Genomic DNA, 16,728 nt, shown 5'->3' on the forward strand with positions numbered 1-16,728 from the left:
GTTCCAAATTTTATTTTGATTCTGACGCTATCCGAGGCCTGTAATGGCCACGCCAAATCCAAATACCTAGTTTAGGGATTTTGATCTGAGCAGTACCAGCAAATGTGCCACTCTGGGGACGGATTATTTATTTGGGGGGTGTTGACCGGAGACTGCATAAGCAGACCAAGACCCTGAAACAGCGGTAAATAAATTAAAGCAGCAGCCTTCAGCGGACATAAGATCTGGTCTGCTAACGAACTCACAACGATGTACTCATCTGGCAGCCTCACTCGTCACTCTTCAGTGGCACCGAAGGCGACCAGATGGGCCCCATCCAGAAAGTGCTTAAAGGTGTGTCCATTTCAGACTTCATTTTTCCACGTGTTCTGGAAACCCTTTGTCTCCCAGGAGTTTCTTCAATTTTTGGTTTTTTTGAGATGGAGTCTTGCTCAGTCACCCAGGCTGGAGTGCAATGGCGCGATCTCGGCTCACTGCAACCTCCGCCTCCTAGGTTCAAGCAATTTTCGTGCCTCAGCCTCCCGAGTAGTGGGGACAACAGATGCACACGCCATCACGCCCAGCTAATTTTTGTATTTTAGTAGAGATGGGATTTCACCATATTGGCCAAGCTGGTCTTGATCTCCTGACCTCAGGTGATCCACCCACCTCGGCCTCCCAAAGTGCTAGGATTACAGGCGTGAGCCACTGTGCCTGGCCTCTTAAATTTTTTTTTAGATTTTGTGTCCCCATCTGAAAAACAAAGGTGTAGAGGGAATTATAATGTCTATTTTTTTTTTTTTTTTTTTGAGACAGATTCTCACACTGTCACCCAGGCTGCAGTGCAGTGGCACGATCTTGGCTCACTGCCAGTTCTGCCTCCCGGGTTCACACCATTCTTCTGCCTCAGCCTCCCAAGTAGCTGGGACTACAGGCGCCCGCCACCACACCTGGCTAATTTTTGTATTTTTAGTAGAGACGGGGTTTCCCCATGTTGGCCAGGGTGGTCTTGAACTCCTGACCTCAGATGATCTGCCCACTTTGGCCTACCAATGTCCTGGGATTACAGGTGTGAGCCACCGTGCCTGGCCAAAATCTACCTTTTCATTCTGAGCTGGGTGGGCTCTAAGTTTTCTTACTCGTATGTGTGACAGGATTGTGTTTGGCTTTTGTAAAAGTATTATTAGTAGTAAAAGTATTACTAGTTTCAGTGGGGGGTATTTTGGGGTCACCTAGAGGGACAGACGGCACTGACCTCAAACGCCTCAGGGATGAGCTGAAGTGTCCGGAGCTGCGCGCCCCAGCCATAGCAAATAATAATTAATGATTAAACGCCCGAGCTCTATTCCTTTCTACCTTCTACCTCCTCCCTAGATTTGTTGTTTCTCTTTTGTATCAATACCTCATAAAAGATGGCGCTCTTCCTGCTTTTTCTTCACCTGTTCCCCCCCCCCCACCCCCCACGCTGCGAAAATTGTTACTTTGTAGCGCAGGCACCATCCTGCGCCTGGGAAAATTACCAACTGACAGCGCAGGCGCAACATGACCTCCGACCAGAGAAACCAATACCTACCTAGCCACACCCTCCGCGATGAGATCATCTCCGCCTCTGGCCCAACCCCTTCCCCTCCAAGTGTATATAAGGCATTGCATTACCGCCATTAAACGAGACTTGATCAGAGCACTGTCTTGTCTCCATTTCTCGTGTCTCTTGTCCCCCAAATTCCCACTCCCTCCTCCAGGGCCTGCTTCGACGATCCCGCGGGCCGGGATACGTGGCGCCCGAACAGGGACCTGGAAACGAGGGACTCCGTGAGGAAGAGGACGCCAAAGGACGGTCGACCGCTAACCCAGACAAAAGGAGTAAAACTCTTCCGATCTCCGCGGGAACCTGCCGCGTCAGAATCGAAGGTAAGTGGCGCGTCCGAAATGGGACAAGAATTAAGTCAGCATCAGATCTATGTAGGACAATTAAAAGAGGCTTTAAAGATACGAGGAGTAAAGGTTAAAGGTAATGATTTGTTTAAGTTTTTTGATTTTGTAAAGGACACTTGCCCTTGGTTCCCACAGGAAGGAACTATTGATATTAAAAGATGGCGTAGTGTAGGGGATTGTTTTCAGGACTATTATAATACTTTTGGGCCAGAAAAAATTCCTGTGACCGCCTTCTCTTATTGGAACCTCATTAGAGATTTAATAGATAAGAAGGAGGCCGATCCGCAAGTCATGGCTGCGGTCGCTCAGACAGAGCATATTTTAAAGGTTAGCTCCCGCTCTAACCTCGCAAAGCCTCCGCAAGATACGGAGGAGGATCTCATTTCCCTCGAAAGTGATCATGAGGAAATTAAGTCTCCTTCAGTAACAGATAAAGAAATGCCACACGAAAACAAACCAAAAAAATACCCAATTTTACAGATGCTTCAAAAAGAGGAGGAAATTAATAAGCCTAATCAATCAGACATAAATTGGGATGATTTAGAGGAAGAGGCAGCTAAATATCACAACCCTGATCTGCCTCCCTTTACTTCATACCCGCCCCCATATAATAAGACATTAAATTTGGACAGTCATGGAAAATCGGCTGCCGACCGTTTCTGGCATCCTGAATCTCAAAAACAGTTCGCAATGGTAAAATGGAAAGATCCACTTGATAATTCATGGCATGGCCCCGATCCAGTTTTAATTTGGGGAAGAGGCTCAGTATGCATCTTCTCACAAAAAAATGATGCAGCCAGATGGCTGCCTGAAAGATTGGTAAGACAAATAAATCATAACCATTGTCAGTCCAGGGAAGATAAATCTCCCTGAGAAGTTTCTTCCTTTTTGTTTTTCAGAAAATGAAGCCTAAAATGAGATTCCTTTGGAAAATAATCGCTCTATATAGCATAGTGACAGTCTATGCAGGTTTTGGTGACCCTCGTAAAGCGAGAGAATTAATACGAAAACAATACGGCCAGCCTTGTGACTGCAGCGGAGGACAAATATCTGAACCTCCGTCAGACAGAATCACCCAGGTGACTTGCGCGGGCAAGACAGCGTACTTAATGCCAGACCAGTCGTGGAAATGTAAGTCTACCCCAAGAGACACCTCACCTAGCGGGCCGCTCCTAGAATGCCCTTGTAGCTCTTTTCAATCTTCTATACATAGTTCCTGTTATACCTCCTATCAACAATGCAAATCAGGCAATAAGACATACTATACGGCCACGTTACTAAAAACACAAACTGGAGGTACCAATGACGTACAAGTATTAGGATCCACTAATAAACTTGTACAATCTCCTTGTAACGGCCAAAAAGGAAAGCCTGTTTGTTGGAGCACTACCGCTCCCATTCACATTTCCGATGGAGGAGGCCCATTAGATATTGCAAGAATTAAAACCGTCCAAAAAAAAATTAGAAAAGATTCATAAAGCTCTATATCCTGAACTTCAATATCACCCCTTAGCCCTGCCTGAGATTAGAGATAATTTTAGGCTCGATGCTCAAACTTTTGATATCCTCAATGCTACTTACAATTTACTTCAAATGTCCAATACAAGCCTAGCCCACGATTGTTGGCTTTGTCTTAAAATGGGCCCCCCTATTCCTCTAGCTATACCTAACCTTTTGTCGTCCTATGTCAATTACTCAAATGAATCCTTGGTAAATAATTCCTGTCCTATTATTTCTCCCCTCTTAGTTCAACCGATGACGTTTTCTAATTCCTCTTGTCTCTTTTCACCGTCATATAATAACACGAAAGAAATTGATCTAGGCTATGTTGTGTTTGACAACTGTGCCTCCATAATCAATGCCACTAACCCTTTGTGTGCTGTAAATGGCTCGGTTTTCGTCTGTGGAAACAACATGGCATATACTTATCTACCTACAAATTGGACAGGGCTTTGTGTTCTGGCCACTCTTCTCCCCGACATTGATATCATCCCTGGAGATGAACCTATCCCCATCCCCACTATCGAACATTTTATTTATAGACCAAAACGAGCCATACAATTTATTCCCTTGTTGGCCGGACTAGGAATCACCACTGCTTTTACTACAGGAGCCACAGGCCTAGGAGTCTCACTAACCCAATATACCAAATTATCCAATCAATTAATTTCAGATGTACAGACCTTATCCAGTACTATACAAGATTTACAAGATCAAGTAGATTCATTAGCAGAAGTAGTTCTCCAAAATAGAAGAGGTCTAGATTTGCTAACGGCAGAACAGGGAGGGATCTGTTTGGCTTTACAGGAAAAGTGCTGTTTTTACGCCAACAAATCCGGAATCGTCAGAGATAAGATAAAAACGTTACAAGAAGAACTAGAAAAGCGCAGAAAAGGCCTGGCCGCCAATCCTTTGTGGACTGGACTCGATGGACTTCTCCCCTATCTCCTGCCATTCCTTGGTCCTTTACTTACTCTTCTACTCTTTCTCACTCTCGGGCCTATAATCCTTAATAAGCTTATGGCGTTTGTTAGACAACAAATCGAGGCCTTCCAGGCCAAGCCTATACAGGTCCATTATCATCGCCTTGAGATGACGGAAAATGGTGAGTCTTATTTACCTTAATAAGACCACCTCCCCTGTGTGCTGAACTGGACAGTCAATGACGGGTAAGAGGACACTATCCCCATCGGAGCCTAAGACAGGAGGGCCGCCCTTGCTGCTGCCTTATCCCATGACGGGCCTAGAAGATGGGGATGAGATGACCCAACCTAAGACAGGCGCAGTTCCCGAGGGGTCATTTCTTACCATAAAATAATAAAAAGGGGGACCTGTCCGGAGCTGCGCGCCCCGGCCATAGCAAATAATAATTAATGATTAAACGCCCGAGCTCTATTCCTTTCTACCTTCTACCTCCTCCCTAGATTTGTTGTTTCTCTTTTGTATCAACACCTCGTAAAAGATGGCGCTCTTCCTGCTTTTTCTTCACCTGTTTTTCCCCCGCGCTGCGAAAATTGTTACTTCGCACCATCCTGCGCCCGGGAAAATTACCAACTGACAGCGCAGGCGCAACATGACGTCGGACCAGAGAAACCAATACCTACCTAGCCACACCCTCCGCGATGAGATCATCTCCGCCTCTGGCCCAACCCCTTCCCCTCCAAGTGTATATAAGGCATTGCATTACTGCCATTAAACGAGACTTGATCAGAGCACTGTCTTGTCTCCATTTCTCGTGTCTCTTGTCCCCCAAATTCCCACTCCCTCCTCCAGGGCCTGCTTCGACGATCCCGCGGGCCGGGATACTGAAGGCCTAAGTACCCAGATGGATAAGGCATACCCTTGGCCAAAGGACACGAGAGCCTGGCTTTGCTCTGCCCCACAGAACTTTCTAGAGCTCTGACAATGTTCTCTATGTGTTGCCCAATACAATGGTCACCAGCCCCATGTGGCCATGAAGCATTTGGCATTTTAAGTGGCTAGCATGACTGAGGAGGTGAACTTTTCTTTTATAAGTTGTATTTGTTATCAATTCGGTTGAATTTTAAGAATGGATACCAGAGGGAGTTATCAGAAAACGCGTCAAGATGTTTGGAACCACTTAGACGTTTGAATCTGCTTTTCTTCAACTGCAAATTTTTAAAGAAGTCTAAATACGGATCAAGTATTTCTGAGGAAAATTTAGGGTGTGAATGGAGATACGCAGTGAGTGTAACATACACACCAGATTTCTAAGACTGAGTACCAAAAATGTAAAATATTTCATTCGTAATTCTTATATTGATTATATGTCGGGATTACAAACATTTTGGGTACGTTGAGTTAAAATGAAATATATTCTTAAAATGTATTTCATCTGCTTCATTTTCCTGTTTTAACCCATTTATGTCTGGGGTTGCAATGTTTTGAATATTTGCAATCAGACCTTGGTGATGACCTTGAGCAACAGTATATAAACAACCCCTACATTCTTAGCATTCCAATAATGGAACACTAGGCATACATGGGCTTAATGTGGTTGCTGGAGAATTTAGACCACAGTTGTGGCTTATGCAATAGTACTAGCAATCATGTTGATGGCCTGGCCTCAGCTAGGCACTGGATGCAGGGGTAATGACATCTCAGTGTTTAAGGGCTCAGACCTGTAGGGGAGATAGACATGTCAACTAAAGAAAAAAAAAGAACAAGTTTTTATCTTTCTTTTTTAAAAATTTTTGTTTATTTATTTATGTATTTATTTTTTGAGATGGAGTTTCACTCTTGTTGCCCAGGCTGGAGTGCAATGGCACGATCTCGGCTCACTGCAACCTCCACCTCCTGGGTTCAATCAATTCTCCTGCCTCTCAGCCTCCCATGTAGCTGGGATTACAGGTGCCCGCCACCACGCCTGGCTAATTTTTGTATTTTTAGTAGAGACGGGGTTTTATCATGTTGGCCAGGCTGGTCTCGAACTCCTGACCTCAAATGATCCGCCCTCCTCGGCCTCCGAAAGTGCTGGGATTACAGGTGTGAGACACCCCACCTGGCTGAAAAATCAAGCTTTTAAAGAATTAAAGTTCGTTTTATTCAGAAGTCTTACTGAGGACTATAGACTGAGGCCCATAGCCCAGGGGCAGCCCTTTAGAAAGGTTCAATCAGACTTCTCTGAAGCAATCAGTGTTTCTTAATTTTTTGCTTTTGTGTTTGTTTTTTGTGGTCTGCTTCTAGGGACCAATTACTCTTTTAATTCACCACTTACATACAGGTAGTGGAGGTTCAGTACGTGTAAAATCACATCAAAGTTTGAGTGCAAAAGAACAACTGGTTATCGCTTACAGAAGTGTCATCACAACCCTGTTAGATGTTATTTTGTGGGCAGAAAAAGGCAAGGACTAGGGTCATTTAATTTTATTCTTATTATTTTTTAAGAGACAGCGTCTTGCTCTGTCACCCAAACTGGAGTACAGTTTTGTGATCGAGGCTCACTTCAGCCTTCACCTCCTGGGCTCAAGTGATTCTCCTGCCTGAGCCTCCTGAGTAGCTCAGAGTACAGGTATGCTTTGGCCTCCCCAAATCCTGGGATTACAGGCGTGAACCACCATTCCCAGTCTACGTTTTGAGGAATACAGTGACTCAGGCAAGAGATGTGGTGGGCTGTGTGCTCTGTCTTGTTTTGTCTTTAAAACATCTTTTGGGAGAGCTGCCCACCTTCACAGAGTCGGGGACTTTGTGAAATCCTGATGCTACAAGAAATGAGCAAACCTGGTGGGGTTTTTTTGTTTTGTTTTGTTTTAGACAGAGTTTTGCTCTTGTCACCCTGGCTGGAGTGCAATGGTGCAATCTCAGCTCCCTACAACCTCCACCTCCGAGATTCAAGCAATTCTCCCACCTCAGCCTCCTGAGTAGCTGCCATGCCAAGCTAATTTTTGTATTTTTTAGTAGAGACCAGATTTCACCATGTTGGCCAATTTGGTCTTGAACTCCTAACCTCAGGTGATCCACAGGCCTTGGACTCCCAAAGTGCTGAGATTACAGGCGAGAGCCTGGCCAACCTGGTGTCATGTTTGCTACTTTGTCTCAGAGACAGCAAACAAGAATACAAGCATGGAAAGAGCAGGAATGCAAGGATGGTCTGAAGAAACCCGCCATGTGCACAGAGCCTCCCTAGGACCTCAAGTCTGCAACCTGAACAACTATACATTGCAGACCTGCTGCCCTGCTCCTCCTCTTCCCTCTGCAATGCCAGCAGTTCCACAAATCACAGGCAGGGAGCTCAACAGCCCAGGCCCAGGGAGAAATCTTGACACCAGGGACAGCTGATGCAGACATCAGCAAGGTCACGGTGATGTCATTTTCAGAACAAACATCAGTCCCCATATCAGATACCAAAATCTACAGTTACAGTCTCAGCTCTTCTGGAAGGCACAGATATCGCATGTAAGAGGGTCTGGTATTAGAATACCCACTTCCACCCCCCAGTAGTCTTCCTGACCTGGCAGTTCCCACTGTCATCACTGCACACATCACTGTCATCCTGGGCCTACAGCCTGGGTTGGCCCAACGGTCCCAGCATTATTCAATGTGGAGGTCCCAGTCTTATTCAGTACAAGGGCCAGTTTGTAATATCAGAAATGTCTGGCTGGGCACAGTGGCTCATGCCTATAATCCTAGCACTTTGGGGGGCCAAGGTGGGTGGATCACCCGAGGTCAGGAGTTCAAGACCAGCCTGGCCAACATGGTGAAACCCCATCTCTACTAAAAATACAAAAATTAGCTGGGCATGGTGTTGGGCACTTGTAGTCCCAGCTACTTGGGAGGCTGAAGCAGGAGAATCACTCGAACCCGTGATGTGGAGGTTGCAGTTGTGCTGAGATTGTGCCGCTGCACTCCAGCCTGGGTAACAGAGTGAGACTCTGTCTAAAAACAACAACAACAACAACAACAACAACAAAGAAACATCCATATAGCAAGGATGGTGAGGATGTTTTGAGACACCAGTGAAAGGCAGAGAGTAGCTATGAATGAACTCAGGTAGTTTTCTGAGACAGGGTCTTGCTCTGTCACCTAGGCTGGAGTGCAGTGGTGTGATCATAGCTCACTGGAGCCTCCATTTCCCAGGATCAAGCAATCCTCCCACCTCAGCCTCCCGAGTAGCTGGGACCACAGGTGCATGGCACCACACCTGGCTAATTTTTCTTTTGTTTTTTGTAAAGGTGGGGTCTCACTGCTTTGCCTGGGCTGGTCTCAAACTCCTAGGCTCAAGTGATCCTCCCAGTTCGGCCTCCCAAAGTGCTGGGATTACAGGTATGAGCCACAGCACCCAGCCTGTGCTCATTTTTAAGACTTGGCTCCAAGGCCCCATGTGTATGATCTCATTTACCATTTACATATACTCTAAGACAGGCAATATCACTATCACTCCCAAAGTTTACAGAAGGGGAAACTGAGACACAGGAAGGTGGGTGGCTTGTGGATAAGGTCAAGCGGCTGTAAGTGTAGAGCTGGAATCATCAGGCTGAGATGAGAAGAGACCTGGAGCATTTGAGAGGGAGGGCAGTGCTAGGAAGAAAGAGCACAGAAGACCTGGGTTCGAATCCTGGCACTGACCCGTGATGTAGGCTTTGGTAAGTCTATTGGCCTCTGGGCCTCAGTTGTCTCATCTGTAAAATGGGACCCTTTCATCCATCCTGATAATATCTACTGAGGACCTACTATGCACCATGATCTTTTCTAGATACTGGGGCTACAGTGGGAGGAGAAGGATATTATGATAACGTGTCAAGGTAAGTGCTGCTAAAGAATAAAGCCTGCAGCCATAAAAAGGATGAGTTCATGTCCTTTGCAGGGACATGGATGAAGCTGGAAGCCATCATTCTCAGCAAACTAACACAGGAACAGAAAACCAAACACTGCATGTTCTCACTCATAAGTGGGAGTTGAACAATGAGAACACATAGACACAGGGAGGGGAATATCACACACTGGGGCCTGTTGGGGGATGGGGGACAAGGGGAGGGAGAGCACTGGGACAAATGCGTAATGCATGCCAGGCTTAAAACCTAGATGACGGGTTGATAGTTGCAGCAAACCACCATGGCACATGTATATCTATGTAACTAACCTGTACACTCTGCACATGTATCCCAGAACTGAAAGTAAAATGAAATTTTTTTAAAAAAGGAATAAAATCATGGGGCCAGGCACAGTGGCTCATGCCTATAATTCTAGCAATTTGAGAGACTGAGATGGGAGGATCAGTTGAGGCTAGGAGTTCGAGTCCAGCCTGGACAACATAGCAAGACCCTCCTCTGTACAAAAAATAAATAAATTAGCCAGATGTGGGGGCTGTGCTTGTGGTCCCAGCTACTTGAGAGGCTGAGGCAGGAGGATTGCTTGAGCCCAGAAGTTTGTAGTTCGAGGCTGCAGTGAGCTATGATGGCACCACGGTGCTCCAGTCTGGGCTACAGAGTGAGACTCTCTCTCTAAAATAAAATTTTAAAAAAGAATAAAACTGTGAGAAAGGCAGAGAGGGCGAAGAGTAACTGGGTGGCTACTCTGCCTTAAGAGGTGACCCCTGCAGAATGAGAAAGGAAGGGCTCTGGCCACAGAGTTGGGAAAAGAGCATTTCTGCTCAAGGAGACAAGACGGCAGGTGCCGAGGCCCCAAGGCAGGAACGATCTTGGAGGTTAATGAGAAGCTCAAACCAATAAGTCAAGTCAGGGACCTGCTAGGAGGAGGAATGGGCTGATGGACAATTATCCCCAGGCCCAGCTTAGCCCAGAGGCCTCAGAAGAGGACACCTGTGTGCCAGGCAGTAGTCCTCCAATTTCCTCCCTGAATCCAACCCCCTTAGGTGGTGCTGATTTCCCAGGAGGGTCAGCTGTTTGGTGTCTGCTTGGATTGACCTTTTAGGACACTGATACTTCAAATTTAATTTTTCCTTCGTGTCTCTTTCCGATTGATGAACTCTGAGTCATCTCTAAAAAAAAAAAACAAAACAAACAAAACAAACAAACAAACAAACAAACAAAAACCAAAAATCATCCTAGAGGGGAGAAATCAGCAGATTTCAAAGCAAAATCAAGAGCTACATTCAGCACTTGACCAGGGCTGTCTCTAACACTGGTCTGGCCCAGGGCAGCGCATGCAGTCGGTGCATTATGTATGCTCAATATGCATGAATGGCTTCACCAGGCAGGATGTCCTGTTGAGTCTCTCCTAGGCTTCCCTGCTGCCGGAGTACTGGGAAGGAGACAGGCAGCCCCAGGAGGACACAGGACAGATGGACACTCGTGTGAGCGACACCAGCCAAGCCCGGTCAAGCCAGCTCCATACCATCCGTATGCAGATTTTGGAGTGGCACCTGGCATCTCCCACCCATTTCTGGGACATCTGTGCTTCCCTAGACGTTGCACCAGCTCAAGTGACCCACTCAGGACCCAAGGGCTGAGCTGCTGCCTGCACAGGGCCCTGGGACATGCCCACATGACTTTCCCAAAGCCCGGGACTGATAGGGCTCCTTGGAGACCAACCTCAAGCAGAACAGCCATGGGGGAGAGGGGGGCCATGGGGGTCTTGTCCACTCTCCTGCTTGTGGACCATGACCCTCGGAGGCTCTCAGAGTCACCTGGGCTGGTTAAACAAGGGCTGGAACCTCCTCTGTGCAGAAATCTGTCTACTTGACCTTTCCAGTTTTCATCCCCATGGGACACCAGGAATTGGGGCACCCCCTGCTGCAGCCCCCAGCTCCAAGGTGAAGCCAGCTCAAGTGCTGGTCCCAGCTCTCAACGTCTGCATATTCACCTTGCAGCCCGGCCCCCCCACCTCCAGCTTCCATCCACTTTCTGTATGCTTAACAACCAAAACGATGCATCACAGAAAGTGGGTGGGGTGGGGAGAGGGTCCCAGCTCCACCGAGGAGAGGGCAGCAGGTGAAAATCTGAGTCATTACAGTTCTGGGAAGTCCCTATCCTTGCTTGTCCTGGCAGAATCACAACCTTACCTGGGCAGAGCAGGCTCCTGGCTGTGGCCCTGTGAGCTTCCTGGTCTACCTCCCTCCTTCTCGATTTATTCCCCCAGTGGGCTCTTCTGACAGGCTCCAAAGAAAACAGATTAGCAATTTCTACCTTCCTCAGCCTCAGGACTCTTCAAGTAAAACTCTAAGCTACCTCTGCAAGGATGGTAGAATATATTTTGGAATACATTTCTGTATAATTTGGGATAGTTCAGTAATTTTCCAGAATGACGTTAACTGGGACTGTGCCTGACTTTTTATATAAATATTGTTTCCCTATTATAATAATTGCAATGAGATTTACCATTTATTAAACTCTTACTGTATTCTAGGTACTGCAACCCTGGGAGGGAGATACTCTTATTGCCCTCATTTTCCAACTGAATAAGCTGAAGTTCCAATAAATAATGTATGCAAGGTCACATTCTAAGTGGTATTGCCAAATCTGCCTGTCTCGGGTAGACGGCAAGGATTGGATGCCCAGTGCCATTTCCAACTCCCTTTTCCTTATCTTCCTCTTCTAGACATGATGGAAGCCTTATCTTGCCAGACTTCCTTGCAGCTAGATGTGGCCAACCGACCAGTATGGGCCATGAAGACGTAAGTCAAAAAGGGAGAGGCTTTGGAACAGATTCAGCCAATCAGATTCCTCCGTTTATTCTGCCTGGAATACAGATATGATACCTGGAGGCACAGCAACCTTTCTGTGGCCATGAGGCAGTCAAATCCACATGCCAAGGATGGTAGAGCAAGGAGGTAGGGGTAATCTGGGTTTTGATTACATCCATGGATTGTCTTCCCCCGTCATTATCGCATGAGGCAAGTAAACTTATTTAATATACCATTCATTGGGTTTCTGGTTTCTCACAGGCAAATACCACTGATATAGTTTGGATATGTGTCCCCTCCAAATCTCATATCAAAATGTGATTCCTAATGTTGGAGATGGGATCTTGTGGGAGGCGTCTGTGTCCTTAGGGTCAATCCCTCATGAACAGCTTGGTGCTGTCCTTGCCGTAATGAGTGAGTTATTGCTGTGTTGCTTACCACGAGATCTAATCGTTAAAAGGAGCCTGGGGCCAGGAACAGTGGCTCAAACAGTGGCTCAAACCTGCCTTGGGAGGCCAAGGCAGGCGGGTCACTTGAGGTCAGGAATTTTTGACCAGCCTGGCCAACATGACAAAACCCCGTCTCTATTAAAAATACAAAAATTAGCCAGGTGTGGTGGCAGGCTCCTGTAATTCCAGCTACTTGGGAGGCTAAGGCAGGAGAACTGCTTGAACCCAAGAAGCGGAGGTTGCAGTGAGCTGAGATCGTGCCACTGCACTCCAGCCTAGGTGACAGAGTGAGACTCTGTCTCAAAAAAAAAAAAAAAAAAAAAAAAAAAAAAAAAAAAAAAAGGAGCTTAGCATCTCCTTTTCTCTCTCTCTTGCTTCCTCTCTTGCCATGTGACATGCCTGCACTCCCTTTGCCTTCCACCACAATTGGAAGCTTCCCGAGTGTCCTTACAAGAAACACATGCTGGCACCACCCTTCCTGTGCAGCTTGCAGAACCATGAGCCAAAACAAACCTCTTTTCTTTATAAATTACCCAGCCTCAGGTATCTCTGTATAGCAAGGCAAATGGACTAACGCAGCCATCGTAACTGAGACCTGACCTCCAAAGTCCATGGTATTGACCCAATTTGGGGGCTGCCCATGGATCAGGGGGCTTTGGGCCGAGCCCTGGGAAACAGCATTAGAATGAACCTTGATTTGTCAAAAGCCAAGGGTTCATACCCACAAACACCACTGGAAAATGTCCAGGGAGTTTCAAGGGTGGCAGCGAGCGTTTCCTCAGTGGGCCACAATCATCACCATTGTTTCAAAGACTTTGAGATCCCCCATGAGTAGCTACTTCCCACAGAACTGGGGTCTCCTGGTTGGAGCACAGTCAACCCACAAATCTTGTCCTGATTTTAGTCTGTGTGCTGGTTGACTGCCTTCATCCCTGTCCCTGTACTACTTTGGGGAAACTGAGGCAGTACCATGCTTTCTGGCCTATCTGGGCCCAACAGACATCGGGAAAATCAGGCACATTACTCAGCAAAGAGAATGCCATGGTGCAGTCCCAGACAGCTCTGGGAGATGCCAAGAGGCTTGGAGACTGTTCCCTGTTATCCTCATCAATGAGGTTCTCCTGGAGGTAGCACTGGAGGATTGGTGGTACAGACCTCAGGTAAATCACTTCGTTTCTCTGAGTCTCAGTTTCCTCTTCTATAAAATGTGTATGAAAAGAATGCCTGCCTTATAAGATTGCTGTGAGAGTTGAATGACTTAACATGTGCCATGCTCAGTACAGCACCAGGATGTCAGCAGCCACCTTGAGTGTGTTATGACTATTATTGTGATTACCAGCTGTGGGAGGCATCAGGGCTACTCCCCATCATCCCCACCATCTTCTCTGTCTGGATCCAGGGATCTTTGCACCTCCTTCTTCCTTTGAATCAGGCACGGATAGGTGGATTGTTGGGAAAACACATAGAGGATTGTCCTGAATAGTCACCCAGACCAGCAGTAAAATGTGCATGAACAAGAAATAGACATCAACTGAGTGAAAGTCATGAGACTTGGGCATAGTTGTTACTGCAGCAGAGCGTAGCTTAACCTGACTAATACCTCTTTCAGGTCAACTACTCAATAAACTCATAAGCAAGATCTACAATCAGGACGGGGTAGCTGCTACAATTGAGAATGAAACTTTGCTCTAAGCCTTTCGCTTAGAGTAAAGGTGGGACAAGATGATCTTCTTTTCCCAAGAGGGAGGGTTGAGGACAAGTCAAAAGAGAAATGTTGGTTCTAAGCCTCCCAGGATTCACGTCTGTAGTCCCAGCACTTTGAAAGGCTGATGTGGGAGACTTTCTTGAGGCCAGGAGTTTGAGACCAGCCTGGGTAACATAGTGAGTCCCTGTCTCTATGAAAAATAATTCAAAAATTAGCCAGGTGTGGTGGCATGTGCCTGTAGTCCTAGCTACTGGGGAGGCTAAGGCAAGAGGATCACTTGAGCCCAGGAATAAAAGGCTGCAGTGAGCCAAGAATGTGCCACTGCACTCCAGCCTGGGCGACAGAGTTAGGCACTGTCTCTAAAGAATAATAATAATAATAATAATAATAATAATAATAAAAATAATAATAATAAGCCTCTCAATAGGGCCCTCCCAGGCACACAAAAGGTGGCAGTTACAGTAGGTGCTGATGCCCAAGATGCACACAGCCACCACCAATGGCCAGCCCGGCCAGTGAAGAGCATTGCCCAGGGAGGCTCTTGTGGGTGTCCGAACCCAGTGGGCAGATTCTGGTGTCCAGCTCAGGGCAGAGATGGAATTCCTGTTTCTGGGAGATGGAGCAACAGGGCTGTGTTTTCTGGGCCAAGGAGCTAGGGGAGGGCAGATGACAGAGGCAAGGGCACATTGTGCAATTTACTCTCTACACCGAGAAACAGAGACGAGGCAGTTGCTCCTTCTGGGTTTGTAGCATCATCACTGCGAGGAGTGCAGAGGCTTCATGAGGCTATTGGCAGGCTCCAGGAGCAGCCTTGGCAAAAGGCCCTGTAACAAGGGGCCACACAACAGGGTGAAACTCCCTTTCATGAGCTAGCTCAGAAGACGCTCCCATCTCCTCTTCCCAACCATGATCTCCAGATGAGCACTGGAGGAAGGGAAGAAATGACATCGTTGATTCTAATCAGAAGATGAGAGACTATACCAGCCTGTATCCTGGCCTCATCTCTGTTCATTTATTTTATTTATTTATTTATTTTTTGAGATGGAGTTTCACTCTTGTTGCCCAGGCTGGAGTGCAATGGCACGATCTTGGTTCACTGCAACCTCCGCCTCCCGGGTTCAAGCGATTCTCCTGCCTCAGCCTCCTGAGTAGCGGGGACTACAGGCATGTGCCACCACGCCCAGCTAATTTTATATTTTTAGTAGAGACAGTGTTTCTCCATGTTGGTCAGGCTGGTCTCAAACTCCTGACCAGTGATGCACCTGCCTTGGCCTCCCAAAGTGCTGGAATTACCAGTGTGAGGCACCTCACCCAGCCCATATATTTTTTTGAAGAGACAGGGTCGTTCTCTGTTGCTCAGGCTGGAGTGCAGTGGCACAATGATAGCTCACTGCAGCTTCCAACTCCCGGGCTCAAGCGATCCTCTGGCCTCAGCTTCCTGAGTAGCTGGAACCCACTGGGGCACAGCACCATGCATGCCACCCAGCAGTGGAAGCGCCCAGCACGTGCAGGTGTCAGTATTTCTTTCAATCTCATGACACCCGGTAGCACACTCCACCTTCTCCATTCTACAGATGAGGACACCAAGACCCAGAGATGCCAAGTCTCTCAACCAAAGTCACATCGGCCATTTTGGAGGCTGGAATGGGGGCTTCCAGATCCAGCATATTCTCCTTCCAGCAGATGACTCGTGGGGGTCCAGGCAGATACAGGGCAGCATCCAGTCAGCCTGATACCAGGCTGGACAGCTGAGGAATTCCTACTTCAGTGGCCCAGGGGCTTGGCAGCAGGTTCAGAGAAATGACCACAGCCTCGAAGGGGGTCTCAGACAATAATGTAGGCATGAGTCTGAAACCCCAGTAGCATCCCCAGGGCTCTAAGTGAGACTTAGTTCTGGGGAGGCAAAGGAAAACCAGGAAGACAGAGTTGAGCGGACCCAGCCCAGGCTCCTGAAATCCTCCCTGCAGGGAAAACCTTGGCTCAGGCACCTGGCAAACCCTCCATGCCTGGCCCTTCTCCCAGGCCTGCCAGCCGAAGGCAGGACCCATCTCCCCGGGTACCTTGGCATTAAAATATTGTCCACATATGGTGGGAAATTAAAGTCCTCTTTCCTTTTCTTGCTGTTTTAATGACTTAATATGCAACAAAAGGAGAGCTTTTCTCCTGGGAGTTTCCAGCAGATGTTGCTGTTTATCCTGGCTGTGCTTCCCCTTCCAGCTGCCCATCCCAAATCATGCGGATGTTCGAACGGGAGGCTCCACATCAGAACACAATTGAGATGTGGCCCAGCCATGCAACAGGGACCATTTGATCCAATCTGGACTCTTTTGGAAGGAGGAGTTCAAGTTTCTGTCAAGTATTGCTGGTTTTCTCCCAGACTGAAATAACAGCGTAATCAACACGGGTGCCAGCTCATGACAGCCCTCTCAGGGACACTTCGTCTGGCTGGAGAAAGCTGCATACAGCCCTTCTGGCTTCCACTCTGGTCCCACCTGCAGCCTGTATCCCAGCCTCATCTCTGTTCATGTGTGTATATATATACGTTTGAGATGTATATA

This window comes from Theropithecus gelada, chromosome 3, assembly GCF_003255815.1.
Source record: "Theropithecus gelada isolate Dixy chromosome 3, Tgel_1.0, whole genome shotgun sequence".
In the NCBI taxonomy this organism is placed as follows: domain Eukaryota; kingdom Metazoa; phylum Chordata; class Mammalia; order Primates; family Cercopithecidae; genus Theropithecus; species Theropithecus gelada.